Source organism: Chiloscyllium plagiosum, unplaced genomic scaffold, assembly GCF_037043375.1.
Source record: "Chiloscyllium plagiosum isolate Xiang-an unplaced genomic scaffold, Cpla_swu_hap1 HiC_scaffold_11, whole genome shotgun sequence".
Taxonomy (NCBI): Eukaryota; Metazoa; Chordata; class Chondrichthyes; order Orectolobiformes; family Hemiscylliidae; genus Chiloscyllium; species Chiloscyllium plagiosum.
This window is the reverse complement of record NW_028270149.1, coordinates 25,065,899-25,079,686: the sequence shown is the minus strand read 5'-3', so window position 1 is coordinate 25,079,686 and position 13,788 is coordinate 25,065,899. Positions and strand designations below refer to the sequence as shown.

The 13,788-nt window shown below is 41.1% G+C and overlaps 1 protein-coding gene across 2 annotated transcripts in view; it reads left to right on the top strand.

The window, feature by feature from the left end:
* Positions 1 to 268: 268 nt before the first annotated feature.
* The window catches only part of rlim (ring finger protein, LIM domain interacting), a 58,883-nt gene continuing 45,363 nt past the window's right edge, over positions 269 to 13,788 (top strand). Inside the window, exon 1 of one of the 2 annotated variants that reach the window (XM_043705004.2) lies at positions 269 to 407. The gene's annotated coding sequence lies outside the window, so the exon portion shown is untranslated. Of the gene's footprint in view, positions 408 to 1,033; positions 1,276 to 13,788 lie in introns of those variants that run through there. The other variant, XM_087991910.1, reaches the window with a different exon arrangement.

Genomic DNA, 13,788 nt, shown 5'->3' with positions numbered 1-13,788 from the left:
CATTTATTATCCAGGGGGCAGTTCAGAGTCAGCCAGATTACTGTTGCTGAGAATTTCCTCTATGTTTTTTGTTGTACATTTAAACATCTTTACTGTGGCAGTAAAAATAATCAAATGCGTTTGGATATGAACTGAAGTACTTTTTTTCAATATCTGCTTTGATTTATTCCTCTTGCAGGGGCAATGAGGCGCTGCCCGGAACCTTTCTCCAGGGGCTGAGCCGCTGCGCTGGGGAGGAATGGTTTCGGTCGGCCGTTCCCACTTGCCGGGGGACAGCAGTAGCGGCGGGACACTTCGCTGGTTTCCGGTTTCCGCTTGTCTCTCCCACTCTAACAATGGTGGTAACGGTGTGAGCGGCCTGACCCGGCCCGGCCTGGCCCCGAGCGGATCGAACTCGACGTGAGCAGGTGAGGGCGCCCGGGGACGGAGCGGGGGAGGGTCTCTCGGGCGGAGCCGGGGGAGGGGGCGCCGGCAGGTCGGAGCTGCCGGGGCCTTCTTCCATTTCTTCCCCGCCCCTTCTGTCTCCTCCCTGTCCCCGGTCGTGCACACCCTGTGGAGAACGGCAGCTGTGAACAGGCCGGTGGGGACCCGGCCTCGGGGAAAGGCCCAGGCTCCGCGGCCTAGTGCTGCAGCCGAGTCCCAGGCAGAAGGGGCAGGGGATTCCGCTGGGCCGGCCAGGGTTTAACCTATCCATCTCTCATCTTCTCCCCCAAACTCCGGGCCGCTCATTCTTCCCGCCGGTTTACAAAAAAAATCCCCTTTTCAAGAAAAAAAATCAGCACCTTTTGAAATAGCCTCCTTCTCAGCGCAATTATTTTATATTAAATCACCAGGTGCGTCCATGTTTTTAAAGCTTGATCACTCCCAGGTTTGTTTTTTTTTGGGGGGGGGGGTCACTTTCTCTTTTGTCTTGATGAAATAATTTGGAGCTAATTTAGTATTTTCTTCAGTGTCACTGCCTGGCCGTTAAAACTGGGAGGGAGTGGTGGAGGGAAGAATGAGTTTTTGTTTTAGCTGGCAGGGTTCGCCAATAGGTTCAGTTTCGTGTCTTAGTGCGAATTTATTTTTGTTCCCTCCTTTTGCCCCATTCTCTATCGCCCTGGTAATAGTCACCAGTTGAACTACAGTTGAAATCTGGCGCATCACGATCTTTGTGATTGCGTAACTGGCTTTATGTGGGTCAGTAGTGTGATATAGCGGAAGATAAAAATGCACTGGTACTTTGAAACCAATAGATGCTTTTGGACGATGTGTTGAAGTTTCCTTCCTTATCAGGTTGGTGTACGTTTTGACTTAATGTTAATGGAGATTAGACTTCTATGAAACAGAGGCATTCGTTACGTTTGGTGCGAAGATTACTGATATTACGAAATGCATTGCAATATAATTAATTGAGAATCTGTTTGTTTGCAAAAAGAAAACTTCAGTGCAGATTGAGCTATTTTATTGAACTATTTTTCCAAGCTTGAGAATACAGTGAACGGCTAAGATTGATATGTACAAGAAAAGTGGAGCAATTTGGTCATGTACTGTGGAGTATGTCAAACTTCCTGATTGATAGCCTTTGAATTTATGTTAAATGTCTTTTTTAAATTATCTCCCTTTTACACGTACTCATTGTTACAGAGGTACCAAAGATTTTTGTCGATTTCTGTTGCCATTTCTTCCATCATAGTTTAGTGGCTATTAACATTAAGTTAGGTAATCAACAGAGGCAGCAGACTTGCACATAGGGTGATGAATATACAGTACTAAAAATTCTTTATTTGGAATAGGTGTAATATACCCAAGTGTGTGCATATTGATATCCTTGTATCTGGTCAAAAATGCCTAGTGATTCTTATTGTTGTAAATCTTTACAAATTTAACAAGCTGTTTTTGTGTCTTTCAGTAGCCTGCAATAAAGGTGCACAATGTTACATGTTATTCATTGGTATGATGTATTACAGGCTTTCTTGACAGGAAATTGTTCATCAAGCCTTTGATTGGTGAATTTTTCTCTGATCTCAGTGACCTCTTCTGATTCTTCTGTAAATCAAGATAATCAAGTGCAGGTGTAAGGTTTTCGTGCTAATTTGTCTGCCTTGGAATTTTTAGCATTCTTCCCATTTCTGTTGAAATAGAATCACTGTCTATGCTGTTGGGTAAGGGATTCTTACAGGATACTGTGTTCTGACGTTTTAATATGATACAGAATAAAATTGGGAAATGCAACACAAAATTCAATAAATTGGTAGATTTTTCTTCCCTTTTAAAAATGATTGAAAAATTCCATAATTGGTGAACTGCAAAAGAAAATAAAACACTTTATTGCAGATGTCGCAGTTATGAAACAAAAACAGAAATTTTTGGTGAAACTCAGCAGGTCTGACTGATTACAAGTTCAGATACAAAACGTTAACTCTGCTTTCTTCCCACAGATGCTACCAGACTTGCTAGGCTTCACCAGAAACTTCTGGTTCTGAACTAGAAAAGAATTTGGCAGCTAGGGCAATTCAACACTTCAGTCGTAGAGCTATACAGCATGGAAACAGACCTTTTGGTCTAACGTGTCCATGCAAGCCAGATACTCTAAATTGATTTAGTCCCATTAACCAGCATTTGGCCCATTTCCCTCTGAACGCTTTCTATTCATATACTCATCCAGATACCTTTTAAATGTTGTAATTGTACCAGCTTCCATCACTTCCTCTGGCAGCTCATGCCAGACACGCACCACCCTATGTGTGATAAAGTTACCCCTTAAGTCCCTTTTTAAATCTTTCCCCTCTCATCTTAAAGCTATACCCTCTAGTTTTAGACTTGCCTACCTTGGGTAAAACACTTTGGCTATTCACCCTATCTTTGTCCCCATGATTTTATAAACTTTTATAAGGTCATCCGTCAGCCTCCAATGCTCCAGGAAAATTAGCCTATTCAGCCTCTCCGTATATTTCAAACCCTCTAACCCTGGTAACATCCTCGTACATCTTTTCTGAACCCTTTCAAGTTTCACAGCATCCATCCTATATCAGGGAGACAGAAATGCATGCAGTACAGAAGAACCTCTTATCCAGCATTCAATTATCCGAATTTCAGATTATCTGACAAGATTGCAAGGTCCCGATGCTTGGCTAACATTTCATCTGGCATTCGATTAACCAGATGAATACTCCCTGCCAGTGTCTTTTGGATAATCGAGTTTCCTCTGTATTCTAAAAATGGCCTAACCAATGTCCTGTACAGCTGCAACATGACCTCCCAACTCCTATAGCAATGCACTGACCAGTAAAGGTAAGCATACCAAACACTGCCTTCACTATCCTGTCTACCTGAAACTCCACTTTCAAGGAACTATGAGCTTGCACTCCAAGGTCTCTTTGTTCAGCAACACTCCCCAGGACCTTAGCATTAAGTGTTGAAGTCCTACCCTGATTTGCCTTCCAAAATGCAAACTTCACGTTTATCTAAAATAAACTCCATCTGCCACTCTTCGGCCCATCTGATCAAGATCACTTGTACTCTAAGATAACTTGCTTGGCTATCCACTATACTCCAGTTTTGGTGTTGATTTACTTGTGAGGGGTTGGCAACATTTGATTTTGTCCTTTCGTGGGATGGTGAAAACATAAGGATATTTGAGCCTCCTTTCTTGATGGTTATGTGTTGTCTGTGTTCAACAGCTCATGCAACAAGATGCTGAAAGAGTGTATATATTAAAAATAGCTGCTTAGTCCTATGAGTGTGAACTTGCTATTATTCTATGTAATTTGTTTTGAGATGCCCAAAGATAGGAGCTGTTTTCCCTATGGTATATAAAGTTTTGCATCAAGGCAGATTTTGTCACCTGTGGGCCCGAGTTAGCAGAATTTGTTAACCAGTTTCAGCAGGGCATTTCATCCAAGTATGTTGGCATTAGACAGAAGGATTTTGGAAATTGGAAGACACATTCCCAAGGATGTTTTGGTATCAGAAGTGACTGGAGCCAGAAGATCAGCAAGATGCCCAAAGCTGTCCTTTTAGAATTCTTGCAAGTGTGATATGGTGGTCACAACTTGGAGTCAGAGGGAAATGGCAACTTTACTGGTGAGCTAACATATCATGAAGACACAGTGGCTACCACAACTTGGCAACAGGCACCAACACAAAATGATAACTTATTGACACATCTGATAACCACTTCATATGTGGCACTTGGGACAGAATCTGCCTCTTTCAGATTGGCTTCTGCTGCTGTTGACAAAAATATACTGTATAAGGCTACCCCACTCCAACGCTGAATTACTGCATGTCCGTTGTCTTGCGTAGATGGAAGGATGCCGATGGTTACAAAATTGCATTATCCTAATCAGTTTGCAACATTGTACAGAAAGATGAAGTACAAGTGGAGAAGGGTACAGCAAGTCAGTAGAGAATGATGAAATCAGTCCAAAGTAAGAATGAGATGCGCAATACGTGGTTGGCTTCCCTTGTGTTGTTTAATTTTGTCGTTGTCCTTGTGAGTCAGGTTATTCTAAGATGCACTGTAGAAAGTCGCAAAATTTCTTAGCCCCTTCCATGCCCACGACTGCCACCATCGAGAAGGACAACGTCATCGGGTAATGAGAATCCCACTGCCTGCGTGCTCCACTCCAACCTACTCTGCTCTGTTTTAGAGCATGGACAAACAATATCTTGTGCTAATTTGGACTGGATGACTGATTACACTTCTTAAGTACTGCTATTTCACCCAACATTGAAATCTTTGGATCTAGTTCTCCAGTTGAAATTTGTCATTGTCAAGAATGGAAACTTCCTGGTTACAGTGTTGGTAATGCTGACTTCGCTTGAGTGATCATATCCTTTATCCTTTAACTACATAGAAATATGTTTTAAAAATTGCAGAGTAACCCATTTGGCTCCTTGAGCTTGCTCCATCACTCAATATGACGACCATAGCTGTTCATTCAACTCTGAACCTTGTTCCCACTTTCTTCCTGTATCCTTTAGCCCTAAGAACTATGTTGCGCAACTCCTTGAAAGCATACAATGTTTAGACTCAGCTACCTTCTGTAACAGAATTGCACAGGCTCATTATTGTCTGGGTAAAGAAACTTCTCCTCGTCGCAGTCTTAAATGGCCTACCCAACATCCCTAAACTGTGACCTCTGGACTTGGGAATATGCTTGCTGCATTTATCCTGCCAAGACCTGTTAGAGTTTTATAGATTTGAGATCCCCGTATTTTTCTAAACTTCAGTGAATGTAGTCCTAACCATTCCAATCTTTCTCCATGTCAGTCCTGCCAAACTAGGAAGAAGTCTTGTAAATCTTCGTTGCAGATAATTCTTCCTCCATAGGGAGACAACAATGCATACAATGCTCCAGCTATAGTTTCACCAGTGTCTTGTACAAATGTAGCAAGGCATCACTGCTTCTGTGCTCGAATCCTCACTATGAAAGCCACCATGCTATTTGCCGCTTTCACTATCTGCTGGACTTCCATGTTTACTTTCAGTGACATGTATACGAACACCAATTGCACTCCCCACCCCCCTTCCCTGTTTGCTTTCCTATTTTTATTTCAACGGTTGATATCATGTTTAGTCACAATGTACTTCATCTGTTGTGCATTTACCCATCTAAATACATTAAGGACAAAAGGGTAACTCGGGAGAGAATAGGGCCCCTCAAAGATCAGCAGGGTGGCCTTTGTGTGGAGCCGCAGGAGATGGGGGAGATACTAAACGAGTATTTTGCATCAGTATTTACTGTGGAAAAGGACATGGAAGGTATAGAATGTAGGGAAATAGATGGTGACACCTTGGAAAATGTCCATATTACAGAGGAGGAAGTGCTGGATATCTTGAAATGCATAAAAGTGGATAAATCCCCAGGACCTGATCAGGTGTATCCGAGAACTCTGGGAAGCTAGGGACATGATTGCTGGGCCTCTGGCTGAGAAATTTGTAGCATTGATAGTCATAGGTGAGGTGCCAGAAGACTGGAGGTTGGCTAATGTGGCGCCACTGTTTAAGAAAGGTGGTAAGGACAAGCCAGGGAGCTATAGACCAGTAAGCCTGAAGTCGGTGGTGGGCATGTTGTTGGAGGGAATCCTGAGGGACAGGATGTATATGTATTTGGAAAGGCAAGGACTAATTAGGGATAGTCAACATAGCTTTGTGTGTGGGAATTCATGTCCCACAAACTTGAGTTTTTTGAAGAAGTAACAAAGAGGATTGATGAGGGCAGAGCAGTGGACATGGTCTATGTGGACTTCAGTAAGGCGTTCGACAAAGTTCCCCATGGAAGACTGGTTAGCAAGGTTAGCTCTCATGGAATACAGGGAGAATTAGCCACTTGGATACAGAACTGGCTCAAAGGTAGAAGACAGAGGGTGGTGGTGGAGGGTTGTTTTTCAGACTGGAGGCCTGTGACCAGTGGAGTGCCACAAGGATTCGTGCTGTGTCCACTACTTTCAGTCATTTATAAAAATGATTTTGATGTAAGCATAAGAGGTATAGTTAGTAAGTTTGCAGATGACACCAAAATTGGAAGTGTAGTGGACAGTAAAGAAGGTTACCTCAGATTACAACAGGATCTTGATCAATGGGCTGAGAAGTGGCAGGTGGGGTTTAATTTAGATAAACTGTGAGGTGCTGCATTTTTGGGAAAGCAAACTTAATGGTCAGGTCCTTAGGAGTGTTGCTGAACAAGGAGACCTTGGAGTGCAGGTTCATAGCTCCTTGAAAGTGTAGATGCAGGTTGATAGGATAGTGAAGAAGGTGTTTGGTATGCTTTTCTTTATTGGTCAGTGTATTGAGTACAAGAGTTGGGACATCGGTTAGCAACTGTTGGAATATTGCATGCAATTTTGCTTTCCTTCCTATCGGAAGGATGTTGTGAAACTTGAAAGGGTCCAGAAAAGATTTACAAGGATGCTTCCAGGGTTGGAGGATTTGAGCTATAAGGAGAGGTTGAATAGGCTGGGGCTGTTTTCTCTGGACCGTCTGAGGCTGAGGAGTGACCTTTATAGAGGTTTATAAAATTGAGGGGCATGGATAGGATAAATAGACAGTCTTTTCCTGGGATGGTGGGAGAGTGTAGAACTAGAGGGCATAGGTTTATGGTGAGAGGGGAAAGATATAAAAGAAACCTAAGGGGCAACCTTTTCACGCAGAGGGTAGTGCCTGTATGGAATGAGCTGCCAGAGGAAGTAATTGAAGCTCGTACAGTTGCAACATTTAAAAGGTGTCTGGATGGGTATATGAATGGGATTGGTGTAGAGGGATATGGGCCGGGTGCTGGCAGATGGAACTAGATTGGGTTGGGATATCTGGTTGGCATGAGCAAGTTGGACCGAAGGGTCTGTTTCCATGCTGTGAATTTGTAACTCAATTCATCCAAATCATGTTTTCGCATCTTTGCATTGTCCTTGCAGTTCAGCTGCCCAGTCAGCTTGATGTCATGTGCAAATGTGGAGATATTGCATTTAGTTCCCTTATCTAAATTATTAATATTGTGAATAGCTGCTTTCCACGCATTGATCCCTGTAGTACCCACTATTCAGGGTTTACCATTTAGAAAAAAATGTTTTGTTTCCTGTCTGCCAACCAGTTTTCTATCTATATCCATACATTAGCTCCAGTTCCCTGCACTTTGATTTTATGTGCTTATCCCTTGTGTGGAACCTTATCAAAAGCTTTTGGAAAGTCCAAGTAAAGCACGTGCACTAGCTTCTCCTTATCAATTCCACTGCTTACATCCTCAGAAAATTTTCAGTAGCTTTGTCAAGAAGGATTGCCCTTTTCATAAATACATGATGACTTTGTCCAATCCAGTCACTGTTTTCCAAGTGCTATGCTATTAAATCTTTGATAGTGGATACTAATATGTTCCCCACTACAAATGTCAGACTAACCCATCTATAATTCCCTGTTTTGTCTCCACTTCCTTTTTAAGTTTTGGGTTTACATTAGTTATCCTCCAATCCATAGAAACTGTTCGAGTATATAGAATCTTGGAAGGTAAACACCAAACGCCCACTGTTCCTAGGGCCATTTCCTCAAGAACTCTAGGATATGGATTATTGGTCCCTGGGGATGTATCAACCTTTAATCTCATCAATTTTCCCAGCATTATTTCTCTAATAATATTTATGTCCATTTGTTCACGTGTCTTACTGGGTCCTGCGCCCCCTGGTACTTGTACAAAGTGTAGTTTTGTGAATGCCCGCCATGAAATTAGGTTCAGATTGCCCAAAACATATTTTACTTAACAAAGTTATACTCATTGGAACCTTCCATTGTATTCTACTTGGCTAATTTATTGTTAACATAAGTCTGGAAGGTGAAAGGGCTTTGGGTTGGATATCCTATTCTTTTGATGCATTGATACATTTCTTTGGAAATATTTTGTATTCTGTTCACAGCTTGCTTTCCAAACTTTTTTGTGTCAACAGTAAATTTGCCTATGATACAAATTGTTTCTTTGTCCAAGTTATTAATAGTTTGTAACTAGCTGAAGCTCCAGCACCGAACCTGACTCAGTCTTACTGACTGCACGATGCTTTTGCATTTGCTTGAAGCTCCATTTATAGAGATTCGGGACCTGTAGACAAAAGGAATTTGCACATACACCACAACTGAAAAGAAGGGTCATGGATTTAGCTGAATCCGCACTGCATCCCCATGGCAACACTCTGACCAATCAGAATCTAGCTGACATGTGAACGAAGATTGACAGCTAACTGTTTTTGCTGCATCTCCAAGTCAATGATGGCCCAAACAATCAGGCGCCCTCATACTGTAGAATGTCCCTTATTTCAAATTTACTTCTTGTCCTAGTTCTGATGAATGCAAGATAAAAAGCTGCAACTTGTTTTCTTTTCGCAATGTTTGAGTCTACGAGCAAGCAATTATTGACATTGTCTTTTAAAGTAAGCAATACAGAAGCTAACCACTAAAGACAACACACAAATACAAAAGATAAGTCATCCACAGCTTACAATTAAGACTTTGAAAACGGTCTGTGTCAGAAGAGCTGTCCATTTTTTCTGGATCAGAACTCTATGTACATTTCTGGAGATTATCCATAGTTCACACCAAGCCAAATAATCTGGTTGAATAATGGCTTGTGATGTTACCTAAGCTGGAGGGAAAATCTTAAACTATGAGCACTGTATTCCATCTTTTATATAGCCACCATTTTTTTGATACATAAACTGGAAAAAATAACAATTCCTTTAAGACAAATTCCAAAGTAACAATTAAAGTCCACAGCTTTGCAACGTGAAATTCACAGAAGATTTGGTGACTGAGCTATTTACATATTAAGAATAGAGAATGTCGTTGCTGTTCAGTTTCTTCATTGGTTGGGGTTCACTTAAACATAGTAGACAGCAAATAAAATGAAACTCCCTGATGCGATTTTAAATACAGGTACAGCCAGCATGGGTGATTATTTCCTTGTAAGCCGAAGAATGTGCTGTTGTCTGTTACCAAAGCAGTTGTGCTCATGTGCTGCTTCTGCACTAAACCTTTCTGAAATGTTGCTTCCATGAGATCTATGGCTGTTCAGTGCAGGGTTTGGGGAGGGGGAGGTGGGGGAAGAGAGAGAGAAAAGCATAATTTTGATTTTTCTCCTTTCTGAAAACAAAATGGGAAAAAATACAAGTGCCAGTAACCCCCTTGTATTGCACCCTAATTACCATTCTTCAGATTTTTGAATCTAGATGGTGAGAGTCACCATCTAGCTCAGTCCTTATACACATCAATGTGCTTATTGGCTGGATGTCATTCGGACTCTGACTTGAGCTTTTTAAGTAAAAAGAAAGAACTACGAATAATGGAGTTGGAAAGAAAGGTCATATCATATTTAAAATGGTAACTTTGTTTTTCTCTCCACAGATGCTACAAGACCTGTGTTTCTCCAGCTCTGTTTTTAATTTAGTCACTTTTTAAATGTTTATCAGCTTCAGTATACTGAGACACACCTCCATAACTGCTAGTCCCACAGAGATATCAGGTACTTTAACCTCCAGAAAGCCAACCCAAGTTGATAAATTTTTACTTATTTTTCCTGTTAGTCTGTCAAACTGTTTGTGAAATGGGAAGGGACAGGACAGATTTCAGAATGCAAGAGTATGACAGGCACATTCCCCCTCAACTTCTCAAATAGACCACAAAAGATTGGCACGTGCACAGATATCGTAGTGAGAGTGGAAAATTGAAGCATTTGATTTAAGAAAGTGAATTTGGGGAGAAACAGAATCTGAATAGTGATTGCAGCTCATCTAAGCACAGGTTCCCTTGCTCTCATTGCTCCTCCAGCCATGCAACTTAATAATTGAAGGAGCAGCAAAGGTGTGCTAGAGGAAACCTGATTGGAGTTCAAGGAAAGATTATCGTGAATATCAATTCCAAACTAAATAAAACCCGAAAGAACTGCAGATACTGGAAATCAGAAACAAAAACAAATTTGTTGGAAGGGCTCAGCAGGTCTGGCAGCATCTGGAGAGAAATCAGAGTTCATGTTTTTGGTCCAGTGACCCCTCCTCAGTACTCATATCTACCCCATTTTAATTTCCCGTAAATCATGTGTTGGTGAGTGAAGAGGCGATCTTAGTTTATTTTAATTAAGGAATTGCATTTGGGTGATTATGAGCAGTGATTTTTATAAATAACAACAGGCCCAGGTATAGCTGACCATATCAGCAATGGTGATAATCTGGAACCGTTTCTACAATTAGGTTTGTAGAATCAAAGTACCTTAAGATCAGACTTGCTTCTTAGATGGCATGATCTCTTTACTAATAATTACAACTCATTTTGGTGTGTTTTCCAAACTCTGCAACATATCTCTTTCTGAAATCATGATCATCATCACATTCTGTCCTCACCTTTTGAAGAAGGAGCCCTCAATGGAATGAAGCTCAGTAGTTTTCTTTTGCTCAGGAAGAGCCCTTAATAATTTACTTTGATCCTAGGTTAGGTGAGAGCCAAAGTCGTTGATGTAGAAGTTTTTTTTAAAGATGACAAGGAAGGAAAAGAGAATAACTTTCAGGAAGTGTTTATAAGTGCAGAGATGTTGGCTCTCATTTAGAATGGGGGAACAACATTGAGCACTAACCTGGGTGGATTGTGGTAGTAGTAGATTATGGATGAATCCAATAGCTAGAGTAAATTGTGGTGAGATTTGGTAACAAAGACAATGCATTTTAAAATCAACACAAGATAAAGGTGAATAATGGATTCAGAAAGGAGTGGTGTGTTAAATGAAGGAGGATACAGTTTTTATGAATTAAATTGTGAAAGAGGACACTCAACAGGGTAATGCATTTATGATGTTGCTTTAGATGCCTCATTGGTTCCAAAGTGTAAGGAAAGCTGCAGGAGTATGCGCTAGGGGTTTGGAAGTGGAGAATGATATTTTGTTAACTATTATAATTGTTAAGAGAGTCAAAATACTTGGTGCTGATAAAGCACAGCCAGTCAGGCAGCATCAGAGGAGCAGGAGAGTCGATGTTTCAAGCATAAACTGCTCATCATTCCTGATGAAGAGCTTATTCTCAAAACATCAACTCTCCTGCTCCTCAGATGCTGTCTGACCAGCTGTGCTTTTCCAGCACCTCACCTTTTGACTCTGATCTCCAGCATCTGCAGTCCTCACTTTCTCCTAATTGTTAAGAGAGCTCAGGCTCAAGTTGCTGATTTTGTGTATCGCTGTATTCAGTTCAAGCAGGTGGGTGGGGCGATTTTTGAACAGGAACTGAAGAAACAAGTCCTGACATGATTGAAATGGGGTGTCAGTGATCCTGTTGACATGAATATTTCAAAACGTGGTATTGACTGTGCGTTTCATGGCTCAGTGCTTATAGATGATGACACTAAAGTGTAGCTCAGTGTTGAAAGTGGAAACCAAAGCTAAAGCCCAGTTATGTTGCAATGGCCATAAATGCACAGATGAAGTCATTTGAGTTGGTGTGACTATAAGAATAGCGAAGAATGGCTTTAGAACATGTTTTACGAAAGTGGAATGTTGGGTATAAAGGGATAATCAGTGGGGAATGTATTGCAAACATAGAAATGATTACCAATGAGAGCAATGTTCCCTTCTCAGTTTCTGTTTCTTGTGACTGTTTTCAAATATTTCTGTGTGGCGACCTCCCAACAATTTGTATACCTCAATGACCAAATTGATACATTTTATACATTTCCAGGAGTCCTCTTCTCCTAACTACCAGGCCAGTGTTTCCTGTAAGGAGGAAAAGCTGCCTTAAGTTAATAAATATAAATTTTGTCCTTGCTTAGATTAGATTAGATTACATTACATTACAGTGTGGATACAGGCCCTTCGGCCCAACAAGTCCACACCGACCTGCCGAAGCGTAACCCACCCATACCCCTACATTTACCCCTTACCTATCACTACGGGCAATTTAGCATGGCCAATTCACCTGACCTGCACATCTTTGGACTGTGGGAGGAAACCGGAACACCCGGAGGAAACCCACGCAGACACTGGGAGAACGTGCAAACTCCACACAGTCAGTTGCCTGAGGCGGGAATTGAACCCGGGTCTCTGGCGCTGTGTGTAACTTATAAATGTTTGCACACACAACCATTTTAATTCAAATGCTGATGATTGAGTCATGGGTTACCTGTGTTCAGTATCTGCTTGGCATGATGGGTAAACCAGAAATTGTTATTGAATGGTCTGCAGTAGTTTGGAGCTCTAAATTGTAAATGTTGTCAGTGTCCCATTCTCTCCTGGCAAACCAAAATGAAGGTACAAGGGCAATTACGAATTTTATTAAATTATCTATTGGAAAGTGCAGAAATTAGACAGATTTGGGGAGTTTCTAAGTTGGTAATTTCGACCATTTTTTTTTGAGGATGCAATTTTTGAATCTGCTAGTTAAGGTTACCTGTCCCAATTACTTATGTGATTTAAGATTTTGCTGCATTTGAACAATGGTGTCTGAATCTATGTTGTATGAACTGGAAATGCTGAAAAGACACAGTTTAGTCAGGATCTATGAAATCCCAGAGAATGGTCAAATGTAGAAGAAAGGAGTGGAGAGTCAACTGGCAAACAATTTGCCAGTTTTACATTGTCTGCAGCTTGACTTTGTTTTACTTTCTTTTCCTATTTTATTTCACTCTTGTTGGTGTGGTTGTTTTCAGTGTCTCTGCATTATGATGATCTTTTTGTCTTTGTTTAACTGATCTTTTAACCTTACATTAAACAATTAACAGATTATTCAAATTATTTACTCTGTCTTGAGATTCTGGTATCGAGGAGAAAGTGATGACTGCAGATGCTGGAGATTAGAGTCGAGAGTGTGTGCTGGAAAAGCACAGCAGGCCAGGCAGCATCCGAGGAGCAGGCGAATCAATGGTTTGAGCATAAACCCCAATTCCTGAGGGGGAGGGTTTATGCTCAAAACATCGATTCTCCTGCTCCTCGGATGCTGCTTGGCCTGCTGTGCTTTTCCAGTACCACACACTCGACTCTAATTCTAGTATCTGGTGATTTTCACTTTGTTAAAATGGTTTTATCAATGTGCTTGTCTTTGATTTTGTTAAAGTGTTCATGTCCAAAAAAATCATCATCAGACAATTGTTCATTCTTGATGCAAACTAATCTGCAGTGTATTTCTAACATCTGTGGTTTTGCTTTATAGTGATTTGTTATTTTGCTTTGTATTTAAGTGCCATATCTGTATCTTTGGTATTGCAACCCCTGTAGAGACTGATATTTGGTTAAAATATGACCTCCGTCAAGTCAGTCAATAAAAAGATAATAAGATTTAAGGCTTTGTGCAGGG